This window comes from Corvus hawaiiensis, chromosome 3 (genome assembly GCF_020740725.1).
Source record: "Corvus hawaiiensis isolate bCorHaw1 chromosome 3, bCorHaw1.pri.cur, whole genome shotgun sequence".
NCBI classification, from domain to species: Eukaryota; Metazoa; Chordata; class Aves; order Passeriformes; family Corvidae; genus Corvus; species Corvus hawaiiensis.
The window spans coordinates 121,314,480-121,331,053 of NC_063215.1; the positions used below are offsets into that span (position 1 = coordinate 121,314,480).

A 16,574-nucleotide genomic window follows, 5' to 3' on the forward strand; every position below is an offset into this window, starting at 1 on the left:
TGCTACATCAGGACACTTAATGCAACACGCTTATCCTATGTCTTCTCATGGAGCATGTTACTGGCAGCTAGAAAGGAGGTCGTGTCTGCTTCTTAGCGTTTGTGGTGCTTGTGATGCAGAGTAGGACTACTGTGGACATTACTGGTACCTGATATTCTACCACCTGCAGTTACCCAGTGCTGAGGTGCTCTGGTTTACGTTACCATACATGTTCAGGAGTCCTGAGCATTTGCAGCTAGAGCAGGACAAGGAGAAAGAGCTGGCAGGGGCATGGAATTTTCTTTGTCTCAGCTGCTGTGAGCCATGACAGGGTTTGTTTGTGGAAGGGCAGCTGCTGCTGCTTTGCATTCTTGGCTGTCGAGTCTGAAGTGTGTAAGTGGTTTTGGTCTGGGCCCTGTGTGATCCTTACCTGGCAGGTAAGATTACCTGCTGTGCTATAACCCAGCCTGTGTTAATTTGGCTTTGAGGACCTTTTTGTAGATGGACCACAACAAACACATACGGTTCTTTCTCTGCCTCCTTGTTCCTTTCCACAAGGCTGCCACAGAAATGAGAGGTGGTGAAGGACCTGCCAGGCATCACAGCAGTCCATGGCTGCCTCCGTGCTGGACATTCTGCCCCAAAAAGCATCCCCTGTCTCAGCTGATGATGTGATTGGCAAGACAGACAGAGGTCTGTGCAGTGTGGAAACACAGGTCCTTTTCTCATGCGGGTGTTGGGCTGCTGGGAAAAGTGTGTGTAAAGTGCACGCTGCTGCTCTGTGCCCGAGCAGGCAGGGGAGGAGTCTTGGCATGGAAGTGTTCCCAGCTGCCTGTTTCAGCTGAGGGTTGCTGCCTGAAGTTTTCAGCCAAAACAAAAAGCATAGTAATGTAGCATAGCATTCCCAGGTTGTCTCGTGCTTGTGAAGTCCATTCTTTGTGAGGATCATTCTTTAGTCGAAGAAGGTTGGGCCTAGTTCTCCTCTGTTGACAGTAAGTTTTATGCTTTTTTGACTTCAGGGGAGTTGCTTCTGAACTTATGCTGTTGTGAATGCTGAATCAGGCCCAAGAGCTTGATTTTATCCTTGTAACTTTTGGTTGCCTAATGTAGATCTTATGAGCCTGCAATACACAGAACCCATTGTTTACTTTTTTAAGTAAAATTGAAAATTTTGCAGGATGGCTAAAGCCATATTTCTGCCTTGGGATCAGCAGAGAGAAACTATACATAACAGAAAAGAAATTGTGGAGCTGCAGTCACATTCTGTCAGTAGGTTCATTCTGGTTTTTTGGAAATGCTGATCTAAACAATTAGCTCAGTTGAAAATTGTTGTGCGTTAATGCTGTACTGTTCCCTTTGGAGCTGGTAAGGATTCTGCCATCCGCATGAATATGGGAGAGGAGCATGAAGATCTCCCCATGGTAGAGTGAAAGTAGCAAAAGGAAGTTACTGGAGTCCTAGCAGTCCTCTGGCAGGAATAACAGTGTTTTGTGGTATGTAATCATCATATACTGTTTGGAATTAGTGCACCCATTTGTGCTGGGTGTTGTGTGAGAAGACAGCTAATGATGCTGCACCAGGGAGGATTCTGGTCTGTGAAGGCTGCCTATAACGGGAGGGTAGGATGAGAAAAGGGAAATGCATTTTTCCTCCTGATCTGGGAACGGGGTTTTGCAAGACAGCCTTGTAAATGAATGTTCTTGGAAGATGTCTTATCTGTAACTTGTCTTCGAAGAGTAAAAGCCCTGCTTTGCACGTAAGCAGGTGTTGTCTTTCTGAGTTCTGAAAAGTCTGAAAACACTGGATCGTTTTGTGTGGTATTCAGAATCTAAAGGACAGATCTTTTGCTGCAAGTTGCTGTTGCTCCATTACAACCGGCAGAGCACTGCAGATTGACTCTGGTGAGAGATGTTAAGTCACCTCCCCAGCCTCACGTACACCTGCTTAGAGGCAGATGCAACTCTTTCCTGAGGTACTTTTCTCAAAAAAACACCCCCAAACGATTCTTTTTCCTCACTCCACCAGCTCCAGAATGTGAACGTCGTCTGGCCAGATGCCCAGGACTAAATACAGTGCTCTAAACAAGGTCTCACAAGTGGCTTGTATGGGAAAAGAAGAAAATCCACAATAGCCAGATACTTTTTTGACTTTTAAAGGGTTCTTTTGCACTTTTTTTTTTGCATCAAAAGTGATGCTTTTGTCTTCCAGTTTATATTTGCTGAATACAAATCTGTGCTTTCCAGGAATTAACTCCAGGGCTCTTCAATGCTGACTTTGTTGAAGTATACATCCTTGCGACATGAAAATAACCCAAAACCTTACTGGTTTTGCTTTCGTGCATGATGTGTGCTGCATATGCTGACATTCCCCTTCTTAACTTGACTGTGGATCTGTAGCCTTGTCTTCCTCTAAATCCTTTGCTTAATATTTTCTCCTAATGGATGATGATTTTTGAGCATATGCCAAGACATGTCTTTAAATGCGTTTGAGAGCGAATGTGTGGAAAGAGAGGGGAACATTGACTTGACTCCCTGGGTCGGGTGAGGACTTGGAGCTGTGGAGCAGATGGGGATCGCAGAAGGCAGGTCTGAGTGAGTGGTCGGAGCAGCCCAGGGAGGCAGTGCCCAGAGAAATTCTGTTTACAAGTACCCTCTTTTATCTTGCTGCCCTGCAGGTGCCTGGTCAGGTGCTCAGTGCAAAAGCCAGATGCTGTGGCACGAGGGGTTTCTGCTGTGTGGAGCAGTGGACAGAATTCCCAGCTGTTGTGTTCCAGCCCAACCTGTGTGCCTGAGCCAGTGTGGCAAGGTGCTGCCGTGTACTCCAGCTTTTTGCTGGTTCTGTAAGTGAGCCTTGTGATAATTCTAACTTGGGAATTAAAGAAGGCCTGTACTGAGGCCTGGGGATGCCTGCTACCAGTTTTGGATCTGCTTGTGTGGGAAACTGCTCACCACCTTTTGCAAAGAAGTTAAGTTTTTAAACTGTTGTTTTGGTTCGTTTTTTTTTAATGCAGCCACAAACCAAAACCATAACCTTCACAAAAATAAACATGCATCCTTGTGCCAGCTGGGGCCTTGGCATGCTTTATGCTGCATAACTTGCTGAGACTGTAATTTCTTAGGAAAGCAGTTAGATATTGGCAACTATGAAATGTCAGCCCTCAGTAAATGTTGTAACAAGCTGTTTTAGCTACAGCTGCGGATTTAAAAAAGAATAATTTACTCACAGTGTTCTTGGTAGTTAATGCAAGAATAAAAATCAGACTTTGGACACACTGAATAGCTTGGGAGAAGGAAGCAGGGTTCTTGTGGTGTGTTTGCTAAGGGCCACAACTGTCTGGATGCATGACTGGGAACCTTTAGGGTGCTCTAGGTTATTTAAGTCGTATATGCACCTGTGCCACAGCATATCCCTAAATTTTTACTTAGGTTTTACTAGGTCTATCTAGAGACAGCTGTTGAAATGATGGTTGTTACGGAAGTTTATGAGAATTCGGTTTTGGGAGGTGTGAGTAGAAAATGTGCTGGTAGCTTGAACTTGATTGACTTAAATCATAAGTGCAGTAAAACTCATCCTGAAGTGTTGCTCTGAATGTGTGTTAGAGCTGGGAATTGCTGCTGAAGTCTCTGTAAACTGCTTTTAGGTAACTGGAGTTTTAGAAAATGATCTTTGAGGAGTTGGGTAGAAAGGTTCAGTTCTAACTTGAATTGGTATTCTTCATTTATGTAGTATGTCCTCTGCAAACTGTATTGCTTGGCATTTTTAGCAGAGGAAAAAATGAGTTCACCATCAAGCGAGCAACCATCTTTCCTTTGGATAGTTCAAAGTTTCTATTTAGTGGTTCCATAAAAATTCTTGAATTGTGTTTGTTGCACTGATAGATGCACAGCTCCTCCACTTTGGCAGGAATCCCTACAAAGATATTCTCAGCATCTGTTTTGCAGTATGTCCCTTTAAATGTTTAACTTCATTGCAATTTTTTTGCTGGAAGGTATGATCTGCCAAAGTCAATATTTGGTTTTTTACAATGCAGGTTCATTTTTTGATGTCTATATGAAAAATATTATTTCATCCCTTGGTATTTCATGAATGACTGAGCATATGTTAGCTATCACGTACGGTGATACATCATGACAGCTCTGGTGTATTTCCCTGTGGTTTACAACAGCTCTGGAAGCCTGAGAAGTGTTTTAGCTGGATCCTGTGTGATTGATCCTTGCTGGAGTGGGGTACTCCCATGTGCACAGCCTCTTGGCAGACACTTGGGGCGTCTTCCTGGGCTGCTGGTGGCCTTCTGTTTGCCATGTTGTAGAGAACCACTACTTTCACTACTCCACAGTGAGCTGGAGGAGGCAGCTGCTTTTCTTTCCTTTTTTAGTATGGCACTCTGAGAGCTACGTCTAAATTCAACCTTTTAATCGAGGTTTATTTCAGGGCAAGGAGTGCATAACACTGGCAGTTCCACTGATGCTCTGTGTGTTGCTTCTCCTTGTTTGATGTGTTCTAAGTACATGCAGTGGGTGAGAGTTGTTTTTCAGTAGTTACTATCGATATTCTAATCGTGGCTAGAAGAGTATTAGTTTGCCTAATCTCAATAGTGTTCCTGGCAGGCTTTTGGCTGCATCACTGGAGTACAGAATGTAAAACTAAGGAACTCTTGGGCCTTGGGATTAGCTGGGTAGTATGTTTAACTGGGGATTGCTGGATTGAGACCCTAACTTGAAGGCAGTGAATTAAAGAAAGTAGTTTTAATATCAGGACATTGTTTCATGCCACTTTTTCCTTCACAAAGGCATGTGTTCATCAGTTTGGTTAAAGCTGCCACTAGGAGGCAATGCACCAGTCGTGATGGGAAGACTCCTTGGGTTTTTGGTTTTGGGCCTTCCAGTTCCCACGTGCGGGTGGATGTTGTGTTCCCTGCACAGGTCTGTCCCTGGGGATATTTCCTTTGCTGTGTGGGATTGGGTTGTAACGCTGGTTACAGGCATTTGCCCTGTATCGAGGCAGAGCATGCCCTTGGGCCCGACAGAATGGCAAGACAGCCTTTATTTTGCTAGGGGAAATCTTCATTTGGAAGATTTTACTGAAACCTGGTGCATTAGAAGGACAAGAAATTTAAGAAATGTAGGTCGTAGGTTCAGCTAATTTGCTAGCAAGCTTTCCATCCAGCAAGGTGTTTATATTTCTTATTTTAGCTATGGGTGGTCTGTCAGTTTTTCTCTGTTCATGTTTTTTCTGGTTGATGCATTTTGTTAAAGTAGCACTGATTCAGACCGACAGATCGTGTTTAACTCAGGAAACTAGGGAAAGGTCCAGACAAAGATAAAACATCAGGCCTTGTATGCAAACTCACAGGTTGTGTACATGGTCTCTGACATCCATAGTACACGCCTTTTTGGTCTGAATGTATAAACTCTGAAGAAGAGTAGCTCTTGTAAAGTTTTGGCAAAGTCGATTGTGTGTGATGCCTGCAGCGTGACTCTTTCAGCATTTTATGGACTCCTTTCCTTCTGCTCATCCACTGTCTGGGGGCCAGTGCAGAAACCTGGTTGTCAGTGGAAAGGCTTTTGTCTCGAGCTGGCCAGCTTTTACCTGAAGGCAGTATGGTTCTTTTCTTGGCTATTTAAACCCACTTGTAGGCTGTGGTCTTTTCCCTGCCTTTCAAATAGTCATTCACCCCAGCAAGACTTACATCTTCCTCTTTCAGATCCAGTTCAGCAAAGCACCTGTGCCATTGAGTCCTTGAGCCTGTGTTGTGAATCTGTAGGCTGAGACCGAATTGCACATAGGATGGTCATCACTTCAAGGTCACATCTTCCGGGGCTGCGTGTAAATGTCTGGGGCAGTTGGCAAAATTGTCATTTCTTAGGGGCAGTTTATCACATTGCAGCCTTGGTGGTCGTGGAATGGGAAATTGAATTGCTGCTTTTCCAGGCCTGAGTATGACAGTGTAATTCGTGTATAGGTGTGAAATGTGTTAGTGCAATGTTTCTGTGTGAATTTACTGTGTATTTTAGGAGATTGGAGAAAGGTGCTTTTGTGTGGCAAAGTGCTAAGAGGCATGACAGCTGTTTGAAGGTGGTGCTGGGCTTGGAATCCATTTCTGATCCAGAGATTAACAAGCAGAAATTGCCAAAAATTCACTGAACATACAGGTTTCAAACAAGTAGCTCCTGCTGCAGAGTTCTACAGTGCTGGTAACACGGTGTTTGCTGTACAAAGAAGCAGTGGTAGGAAGCTTAGGCTGACATTGGCAGAATGGACAGAGCACAAAGAAGAAAGGACGTTCCAGAGTGGAAAGTGATTTACATGTTCTTAAAGCTGGATTACAGTCTGGCTCTCCTTGCATTATGCATTGCCGAATGCTAGATTCCCTAGATGAGAGAGGCACCACTGTAGTTACCTTCTGCAGAACATAACTTTTATTTGAAGGGCAAAAGGGGAAAAAGTTATTCTAGCCCTTCAAGCCTAAGAATAAATGTGGGAAGCATGGGCTGACAGTGGTCAGAGTGGCAGCTGACAGCAGCTGCTGTTAAACTTTGAGCTATAAAGGCAAGTTGAAGGATCTGTGCTCCTGCTTGAACCCTCAGTGGCATTACAGGAAGCCTGGCTGAGTGTAACAGACCCCTGGGCAGGGGAAGGATGGCATGGAAGAGGGGACCAGCACACTTATGCTTTCCTTGTTTTCAAGGGGTACACTGCATCAAATGCCAGCTAATTACTTGGGGAGCAGGGGGTGTTGGCTTCAGCAGGGTCTTTCTGGGCAGCTCCAGTTGTCCTGTGTGCAGGCCTTGGGAGAAATAATGGAATATACTTGATTTCTGTCTCTAGGGGGAAGCTGATGCCAGCTCCTTGTGGGACATTGTTCGTGTTCACCTTCTCTGGTAGGCACTGGAATGGGACTTTACAAGTAGGAGGGGACGCAGGACAGCAGTCCTGGCCGCATGAGGTCATGGTCCGCAAACTCTGGAAGATGTTTGTTTTCTCCTTGATTTGCCTTTTGGTGCTATGGTTTTGAAAACAAAGGCAGATGGACTGGGAACAAAAAGATTAATTTTAGGGCTGGACTGAGTTCCCCTAGCTCAGTCACAGCAGGTCAAGTTACTCGAGAGATTTGTGACTCCCCAGGGACATGGGTTTGTGTTTGTGCAGGGGATATGTCATAGCTGAGGTACAGAAGACAGTAATGGACTTGTTGGTGTTTATTTTAAGAGCGGTTGATAAACTTGGAAGAGTTTTTTCCATGTTGTTGAATTTATACAAAGAAGCTGTATAAAAATAACTGGCACCAGATGTAGAAGCAATAAACCAATGCCATGTGAAGTCTTGAAATTGTGGTGTGTAACCCAAGAAGTATTTTCACCTATTGGCAGCTTCATTATCGGCAGAATGAGAGTGATGGAATTTATTAGCTGTTAAACAATTTAATTTTTGTTTTTAAAAGGACCGGGTAAATGCGTATCGCACTATGCTTAGTCCGAGCTCCCCATACACAGGGATTGCCAGTGTTTGTTGCTGGAAGTCATGGGAATCTTTTGGTACCAGTGTGTCAGCAAGAATTAAACCTAGCCTGTCATCTGACTGCTGCCTTACTTTCTGGGCTTGATTGCATTTGGTTCAGATCCGAAAGAAAAAAAAGTGACACCAACAGACTCTGTCTGACCTGTGTGCTTAACGTTAACCCCCCAGTACAGCAAATATGTGGAGTCACCAGTGTGTTTGGAATGCTCTGCTTTTGGCAGCACTTGGACCCAGTTTCACCGTTTCAACCAGTGAGGCTTACTGTCTTCTAAAAAGCCTATTTCAAAACACACTGTCCCAGGAGAGAGAAAACAAATTGTTTACACAAGCAAACTAACATAGAAGAACTAAACACCCACGCTTCTTTCTTCAGCAGTTCCCCTGCTAGGAGTTTCTATGAACTCATTAATCCAGTGAGTAAGGACAAACTTTTTAGTTCTAATCAAATAGTTCTTGATGTGACTGCTGATGCTGCTGAGGAAGGAAAGTTTGGCTATGATGATATCCCCTATTCAACTGGGGGATCAAAAAGAAGTTAGAGGAGGGAAAAGAGCTCATCCCGAAACCTAGGAAGGACTTTCATTCCTCCTAGTCTGGAGGAAGACAGCCTGGCAGAGGCTTTAAGCGGTTCTCCTTACTGTTAGAGCCAGTCGGTGCTGTGGCATCAATTCCTCCCTCTTTATCTATGGGCCGTATATGTCCTGGCCTTTCGAGGGACTGGAGGAAAGAAGCAGATAGGGGCCTTATTAGGGTGTGGTGATCTTGGTCCACCTTCTTAAATACAAGTGTGATGGAAGAAGAGGAAGGGATGAGAAGGCTGCTCAAACCTGCATAAAGTGGAGGTGTGGAACGTGCATGGTGTCCACCTTACAGTGGAAGGTGTCCTTGCCCGTGGCGGGGCGATTGGAGTTAAATGACCTTTAGGGCCCCTTCCAACCTAAACTGTTCTGTGATTCTTCTATGAATATGAAATCCTGTCTGTCCAGGATCCTTATGCAGATGGCTTGGGAAGAAGGGGTAGAAAAGGAGAGGACCTTTAGTAGGAAGTAGAAAATAGTGAAAATTGAAAAACAGGAGGATGGATGGATTTGTGGATGGAGACCTTACGGGTACAGGGAAGGAAGCTGGCAGAGTCATGAGGCTTCGTCCCCAGGGGTTCAGCTGCAAGAGTGAAGGCAAGCTGGGTGTAGAGGCTGTGGTAGGGGAGTCTGGGGCTGCTCAGGATAAGGAGTGAGAGGACAGTGCTAGTGAGGATCAACCTGATGGGAAAAGGGAAGAGGGTTGGGACAAGCAGCAGTAACCTTTGCACTGCTGGTGAATTTACAAGTCAGCTGTGACAGAAGGTGATGGGGTTATCGGAGGGAAGAGTAGCAGGGAGAAGTCAGAGGGAACAATTGTCTTTGGAAGGAGGATCAAGAAGAGCAGCATGAGGACAGGAAGGGTGACCTGTGCTTACGTGACTTCGAAGTTACGCAGACTGGGACCCGAGCCAGGAAGTTTGCTCGAGGCTGACACTCCCAGTCCCATGGTGTGTATGTAAAAAACAGGAAGAGGAGTGGAATTAACTTGAGACAGATATTTCAACAGCTTTCAGCTTTGAATTTCCTGGGTTTCATTGGTGTGTGTCATAACCTTCTTGTTTTCACTACTTAATATTTTTTTTCCGTAAAGAAATGGGATGGAAGAAAAAACATTTAAGACTGTTTATCAGAGTCATATGTTGTGATTGACTTTTCTCTTTTGTTTGGTGAACATATGTATTTAGAAACTAAATTGTAGATTCCAAATATTTGAATACTTGGAACTCCCGCAAAAAGAAAACATCTCCAAGGTGAATCCCTCCACCTCCCCAGTGCCCCAGATAAGCAATAGTTCAGTATGACAAAAAAGAAAACTTAATATTTCAGAGCATAGTTGGTCAAAGTTGTGCATGTATTTTATAGAACAGTCACTCTTTATAACCAGTCTTACAGACCTGATCATTATGAGGCATGTACAAGTGTCTGAAATTCTTTTGAGGATTTAAAATGACCTGGTTTTTCCGGATAGGTCAGGTAGGGGCAGTACCATGCATTATGCTCTCTGCAGACTTTGTTCTGAAGAACTGTTACATTGCCCTATTCATGTCTCCCCTCCCCTCTGTCCCCAGTCAGATCCTCAAACAGGCAAGAAATAAAGACTGAAAATTGAGTTTTTCCCTCCAGGATTTGATTTGTGGGTTTGTTTTGATTTTTAACCTCCTAGTAACACAAAATAAGTGTAGGCATTCTGTCTAGGCATTCCATCTCCTATGATGTGTATATGGCACAGCGGACAGGACAGTGAGAACACTGTGCTTTGGGTTTATCCTGCTTGCTGTGTTGGCACACTAGTGCAGCAGTGAACTGGCACACTTCCATGGCTCAGTCTGCTTTTTCCAGTCTGTGTAGTCAGAGTGTGGTTCAGGAACAAATGACACACTCCGAGCCCGGTGGTGGCTTTCCCCCTGCATAATACAGGTTAGCAGTGCTGTGCTGTGGTGGTGCAGAAGGTGTCAAGTCCCTAGTGGGGCTAACCCAGTTCCAAGCCCGTCTCCACAGCCGAGACAAGCCATGATGCAAGCTTTCTGCAGTGAGCAGCTTACCTGTTCGTTGCCAGTGGGTCCGAGCTGGGCTAGGGCAGTGAAAACTCTGCTGTAGGCAGAAGTGTTTTGCCATCTGGTGTATTTACATGGGTCATCTTTGTATGGAGAGCAGTGACCTTGGTTTAATTAATGCAAGATTTTCTTGGAGTCTCTTCTGTGCATAAACCAAAACAAATAGATCAAGACATAAGCACTGTCCTTTTAACGTTTTTCTAGTGAAAATACTTTCTTTTGTTCTTTGAGAAGTAAATCTTTTACTTGGTACTCAGCTTCACAGTTTGCTGTTTGTGCACCCTTGAGAGTGGGGAACCACATTGGAAGTGTGCTACAAAAAGTGGTTCTTAAAGCAATCGATAGAATTCTTCAAAAGTTAGTAGTGAGTGCTGAGTGAATAAAGAAGCAAATTGTCCATCATGACTGATGTCCAGCTGTTTAAAATAAACAAACATGAAGTGCAACCTCAAAAACTCACATGTGATCTTCCTCGTACAGTCTGTTGGATTACATTAACCTCTTGGACAGAAAGCACTAGTGCAAATATAACTCATGGCATGCAAATACAATTGTTATTGAACAGAAAGCAAATCCACGCCCTGCATAGCTGGAGTGCCCTCAGGTTAGTCGCTAGGTGCTGACCTGGCATGATTCAGTATGTGGGATGCTTTGCATCCTTAAACAGGCATCTTGAAAATGGATCCTTTCTAGGTCCAAGAATTTCAGCGGCTTTACACTAGCTGACCCACAGCACTTAGTGTACTTGCTTTAGGAGGCGAAAAATCAGGTTCAATCGCTGTAATTTTTTCCCCATTTGTTTAAACTTGGATAAATGTTTGCATATCACTTACTAGGTGAGCTGACCAGGGTATTTTTAAACATTTTCCAGTGGTCGATAAATAATAGTTCCGGTTTGTTTAGTCGGGTTGTCTCCGTAAAAAACATACATCCAAATTTTTCTTACTCCTGCTGATATGTGGCTCCAGTATTACATTGAATTGTTTGCTCCAAGTTTAGATGTTTTTTCACCCAGTTTGTGTGTGTGTGTGTGTGATCAGGTATATATCATTTGCTAATATATACAAAGTCTGATTTATTAATTGTTTAAGCTGATACAATGCTTTTTGACTTTGAGCTTCCTCTTGGGTTATGCAAATGTAGCAATTCCTGTGTGATGAAAAGTCGAAATGGGGTTTGGAGTGGCGGAGGGCTCCCACCACCGTGTGAAACTGAGTAAGAAAAATTCATGCTTTTCCTCTGATATCTTGGTATTGCAAAAGAAGCAAACAAAGGAAAGAAAAGCCGAAACCCCACCAAAAATAAAACCCAACCTCCCCAACACACACTTCCCCATTCCCTGTCCCCCCCCTGCTTTGTGACATGTTTGCAAAAACCAGAGGTTGGAAGGGACTTCCAGAGTTCAGCTAGTCCAGCCCTCCCTCCGGGCTGATCGGGAGCTGGGGACCTTGTCCTCTCTTCTGGTCACACACCATTCTTTCCTCTGCATATGCCCTGATGACAGTGAGGGGTTCCTGTGGGTCACCCCCATCAATGCAGTGTCAGAAATTGTCACTGCTGTGTGGTTTACTCCTTGAGAAAACCCTCTGACGCAGGGCAGTACTGTTCCCAATTTTCACGGGGAACGGAAACTAATTACACATCAAAGTTCTCACCAAATATGAGGCCCATTTCTTAAATCACGAGAGTGTATTAACTACTGGTACTTTTTGTCTTAACGGGACCGTGCAGAGGCCGGAGAGGACACATGTGCTTCCTGAAATCCCAAAACATCTTCCTCTTTTAAAGATGATGCCACACTGCTCAGGTTTTTCTCCTTGATACTTGTGAACATAGCATTTGGTTATAAGCCTGAGTTTTTGCGGTCCACAAAATTGCTGTTTCATGTAATATGCTGAAAGTGTGAATAAAGAAGAAGGGGTGAAATTGTACCTATCTTATGCTAACGACTGAACTGACAAGTGTCCCAGGTGATTACATCTTGACAGTTTTGATCAAGGAATTCAAATATTAGCCCTTACCATAGACTCTCTGTATTTGACTGCCTTCCCTTACTCGGCTCAGAGGAGGAGCAGCCTGTGTACTGGAAATGAGCAGCTGCTGTCACTGGGAGCTATCCAAAAAAACAAGGTGCCAAGTGTGGTGCATTTCTGGTGATCTGGTTCCTTACTTAATAGCTAAACCATTAGATCAGTGACATAATTTACATATTATCTTCCGAATATGTCACATGGAAGATGAGCGTAAGGTCAACAGCAGAACAAAGAGAGGGTGTTTGTTTCCTGGCTGATCGGTGCCCCGATGCCTCACCCTGTGCTGAAGCTCGAGGCGCACAGCAAATGGCCCTTTCAGCGTTTGTATTCTGTGGTCTCAGGGCGATCGGTACAAGCCTCTAAATGGAGCTTGCAATAACAGCCGAAGGGGCTCCCGATCTTACAGATTCTTCTTGCGCACCATTTAGTAGCTGTGCTGAACTCATTCCGGTAATTGTGGCCGTCAGTGGAAATCTTTCTTTGGCATTGGCTGTCTCCTGAACAGCAGTTTACTTTGCAAAACGTTTCATAGGGAATAATGGAATCATTGCTTGCCATTATAAGGGAGTTATTTTCTTACAAGGAGATACCTGTTAAGCATATTGGTGATGCAAGAAACACAACTAGAAAATGCTGCTGCGTTAGAATTGAAAGAAGCTATGTTTTGTCATTGTTCAGTGGTGTGCAAACTATTTAACATTTGAATATTTTTTTTAGTAGTGAAGAGCCTAAAAGATACTTAGGGTTTGAAAAAATTCGCAGCTTTTGCAGTTCTTTTAAGATCACTTTTCTATCTCGCAATCCATTTCTCATATTTACTTTTAAGGTCAAACAGCCTTTAGGTCTGTCTGCCTTTTTTCCCCATTTGTGTGTTGCTTTGGGTAAACAAGTGCAATCCTTTTCAATGAATTATGTGAAGAAAAATATATCAAGAGAATTTGTGTTTCCCTAGCTCTGAAAAGAGAATTGCTCTTACTGGAAATCAGCTGAAGCTTTTCTGGAAACACCGAGCAAAATGAGCACAAGCTTTGATGTACGTAATACTCTGCCACATCCGAGAAATGTTTTAAGGTGGGACAAGGGGGAGTGGCTTCAAACTGACAGAGAGTAAGTTTAGGTTACATTGGATATTAGGAAGAAATTCTTCCCTGTGAGGGTGGTGAGGCCCTGGCACAGGTTGTCCAGAGAAGCTATGGCTGCCCTGTCCCTGGAAATGTCCAAGGCAAGGTTGGTGCAACCTGGAATAGTGGGAGGTGTCCTTTCCTAGAGCAGGGGGAGACGGAGACCCTTTTAGATCTCCAACCCAAGCCATTCTGCAATTCTATGATCGTGGAAATATGTGAGCAGATAAAAGTGTTCAGGCTCTCTGAACCATCAGGAAGCCAGGTCTGTTCTTCCGCCTTGCTGCATGGAGGATTGTCACCTCTGGCAGTGGTGTGCTCAGAGCTTTGTTCTGATGCCTCTGTTGGGCCAGGAGGTCAGGGCTAGGACTTGAGCACTGAAACCCTCATCCTGCTCTGGCATTCATGGTACAGGGTTATATTTTAGGCACCTGGCTTTTCCCGGGTGCCTAAAATAACCCATGGTCAAGCCCAGTAGGTGGCTGTCTTGTGCATCTCCATCCAAACGCAGGTGCTGAACCCCACCTCCCTTTGCATTAAAGCGTTGCTCTGAGTTCTGGAGTTCCTCCAGACCTTGAAGCTGATATTGTAATTCAAGCAATTACTTTTTCTTGCTTTTTCCAGGAAGTGCAGCTCAATGTTAAACTTTTTTAAGGCATTTGAAAACACTTGTGAATGTTTTTATTTTTATTATTCAGTGGTTTTGGCAGGAATCGTAAGTGGAAATTACAGAAATACTGCAAGAAACGCTAGTTTTTTTGTGAGGTATCTATGCCAGGGAATTTGGGATGAATAGAAACCTTCTGAAAGGTTATCCAAATCAAAGCCAGTCGCCTCCTAAATGTATTTCTCTGACATTTCCAGAGGCAAACAAGACATGAATGTATCAACAAACAATCATTCTCTTATAAGAGATTTGGTAGTATCCTCCATGACTAAACGCTGTGCCAGAGGAAATGACTTGGGGTTTTATTCCTTTTCAGTAATGTGGAAAGTATGCCATGGGAGCGAGCAGGAAGAGGTTGTTTAGTGGAAGAGAGGAAGAAGAAACTTGGGAAGGGGTACAGAGAGACAGCGGTAGCAGCAAACAGAACTCTCCTGGTAGTGTGCTGTGCTCGGCAAAGCTTGAGGATTGGGTTTTCTGAGGCATTCGGTGTTTGCATAACTATATGCTCCTGCTGGAAAGAGTGATGCCATGCCTGCTCATGTTGGTGGGAGCAGAGTCAGGCTGATTCTTGTGCCCTTTTCAGATGGGATTTTCAGATGCTTTTGTTTCGGAATTTACGGCTTCATAGATAAAAGAAGTGGGTGGACAGCTGTGAGTGAGACAGTGGATCTGCCCAAAATCTAAAGGGACTTAAAGCCTCTCCTGAGAGTGCAGTGCTGAAACAAGTTCAAAGCAATAAATTCTCTTCATCCTTTAGTCTCATAAAAGGCTGCCAGTGAGTAGGATCTGGAATCAAGGGGAAAAAATAAGCCTGCAGGCAAAAGATTGGTTGAGGCAGGAGCGATGACTGGCTGAAACCAGATGTAGAAAGATCAGTGGATAAATCTGGCAGTGATGTTCCCACTTCAGGCTGACTCTGGTAATTATGCCGTGACTGAGCTGCATAGGCTGGGACACAGCCCCTGCGGATCGGTCTGTCCGGGTGACAGTCTCATAAGCACTGGCTGATACTTGGCGGCTCCATGCGTGGTGAGGAGGAGTCGGAGGAGTCGTCCTTGGAGAGCTGGCTGTGATTTAGCAGCACTGTTATGTTAAGCGGGATGAGCAGCATTGATGCAGTTTACCTGTGACCCCTCATTGCCTTTGAAAAGTTCGGGAGTGTTGCATATTTATGTTTCCTTTGCAGTTTATGAGGACAGTATTGTTTTCTGAAAAGGATTGCAAACTGTCGTTCGAGGCCCTTCTGCCTACATGTGTAGGGAATGTCTATCTTTGTAAGATCTTTTTTACCTCGTGGGCAGAAATACTGACTGAGAAGTACTCACTGACATCATACTGGTGGCTTTCTTCAGGGGAGCAGCTCACACAAACACGTTTTGTTCAGGCAGCAAAGATAAAAGTATAAAGAGTGCTCGAAGGAAAAGGAGGGTGAGGGAATTTTTGTTATTCCAAGGTTTTTTAAACTCTTTAAATAAAATAGCAAAATACAAAAACACACCAGTGTGTAAAGAGTGACTTTGCCATTTTTGCTGTATGTCTTACTTGTTTTTTACAAGTAATGTGCCCTTGCATTACTTGAATTTTAAAAAAAAAAAAAAAACCAAAAAAACAACCGACCAGTCTGTAAACTCTTTCTGCAGCCAGAAGAATGATGGAAGTTAGAATTTCTTTTTACATAATCCCCTCGCATTTTGCTTGTGGATACAGCTGCGTTAACACAATGCAACATTTGAGTTGAGAGGTCTGCCAGATCCTGGCACCAGTGATAGTTTGTAGACTGAAGGTCTTATTTGATAGATATTCAAAGTGATACTGTGCTCAGTTGTATCTATGTTCCTGGAAGGAGGCTTGCAGTCAGCTTCTCAGAGGAAATACTTTCAAAAGGAAAAGTTTCATTTTGCCAAGATTCAGATAAGGTCGGAGTAATTGGACAAACCAGAGCTTTGTAGGTTAGAGATGAGCACAGCCTGCTCCCTGGGACTGTGCAAATGTACTAGGAGAACAGGAAAATGAAATGCATGAAGATGATTACATTTGCTGAAAATCTGAAGTTCTGTGTGTATCTCTTGGCATATTGTCAAGTGTAGAATTCCATTTGAGCAGGGTGGGGTTTTTTTACTTTTTAAAATTAAGTAAAATGTATTTATCCTTCCTGTTTCTGGTGTCCACTTTAAGACACCAGAAAATGGGTTCCCCAAATGAATTTAAGTTATTTTAATACTACGTATTTATGAATTGCTGTAAAAAATGATTGCAATATGATGCTAATTCACTATAGGTGTTACAAGTACATCTGTAGTAGCTTCTATCTAGCTTCCATGCTTTTCTGTTGTGGGACAGTAGGGATTGTATTCCAGCTGTACCCCACTGCTGGCCTAGGGAACACACTGACAGGTAGCAATCACCATTAGTCTTCTGACATCAGCTGACCTTTGCCAGCTTATACTAAAGGTCTGGACTGATATTTTCTCCTGTGTTTCCGTGGCTGCAGAACGGTATAACTCTTAATTTGCCTGAGGTGGTTTCTGTGAGAGCCTGTGCTCAGTGATTGCATGACCTTCACAGGTGGAGAATGAAAGAGGGCAGACTGAGTTTCTTCAGTGGGGTAACTTAAATTTAAA

At 43.8% G+C, this 16,574-nt stretch overlaps 1 protein-coding gene across 6 annotated transcripts in view; it reads left to right on the plus strand.

Annotated features, from left to right (window-relative positions):
* Window positions 1-16,574, plus strand: part of RIN2 (Ras and Rab interactor 2) — a 68,523-nt gene that overhangs the window by 8,352 nt on the left and 43,597 nt on the right. Inside the window, exon 2 of one of the 6 annotated variants that reach the window (XM_048298023.1) lies at window positions 12,457-12,463. The exons of 4 other annotated variants lie outside the window; for them this stretch is intronic. The gene's annotated coding sequence lies outside the window, so the exon portion shown is untranslated. Of the gene's footprint in view, window positions 1-2,653; window positions 2,819-12,456; window positions 12,464-16,574 lie in introns of those variants that run through there. One more of the 6 variants, XM_048298024.1, reaches the window with a different exon arrangement.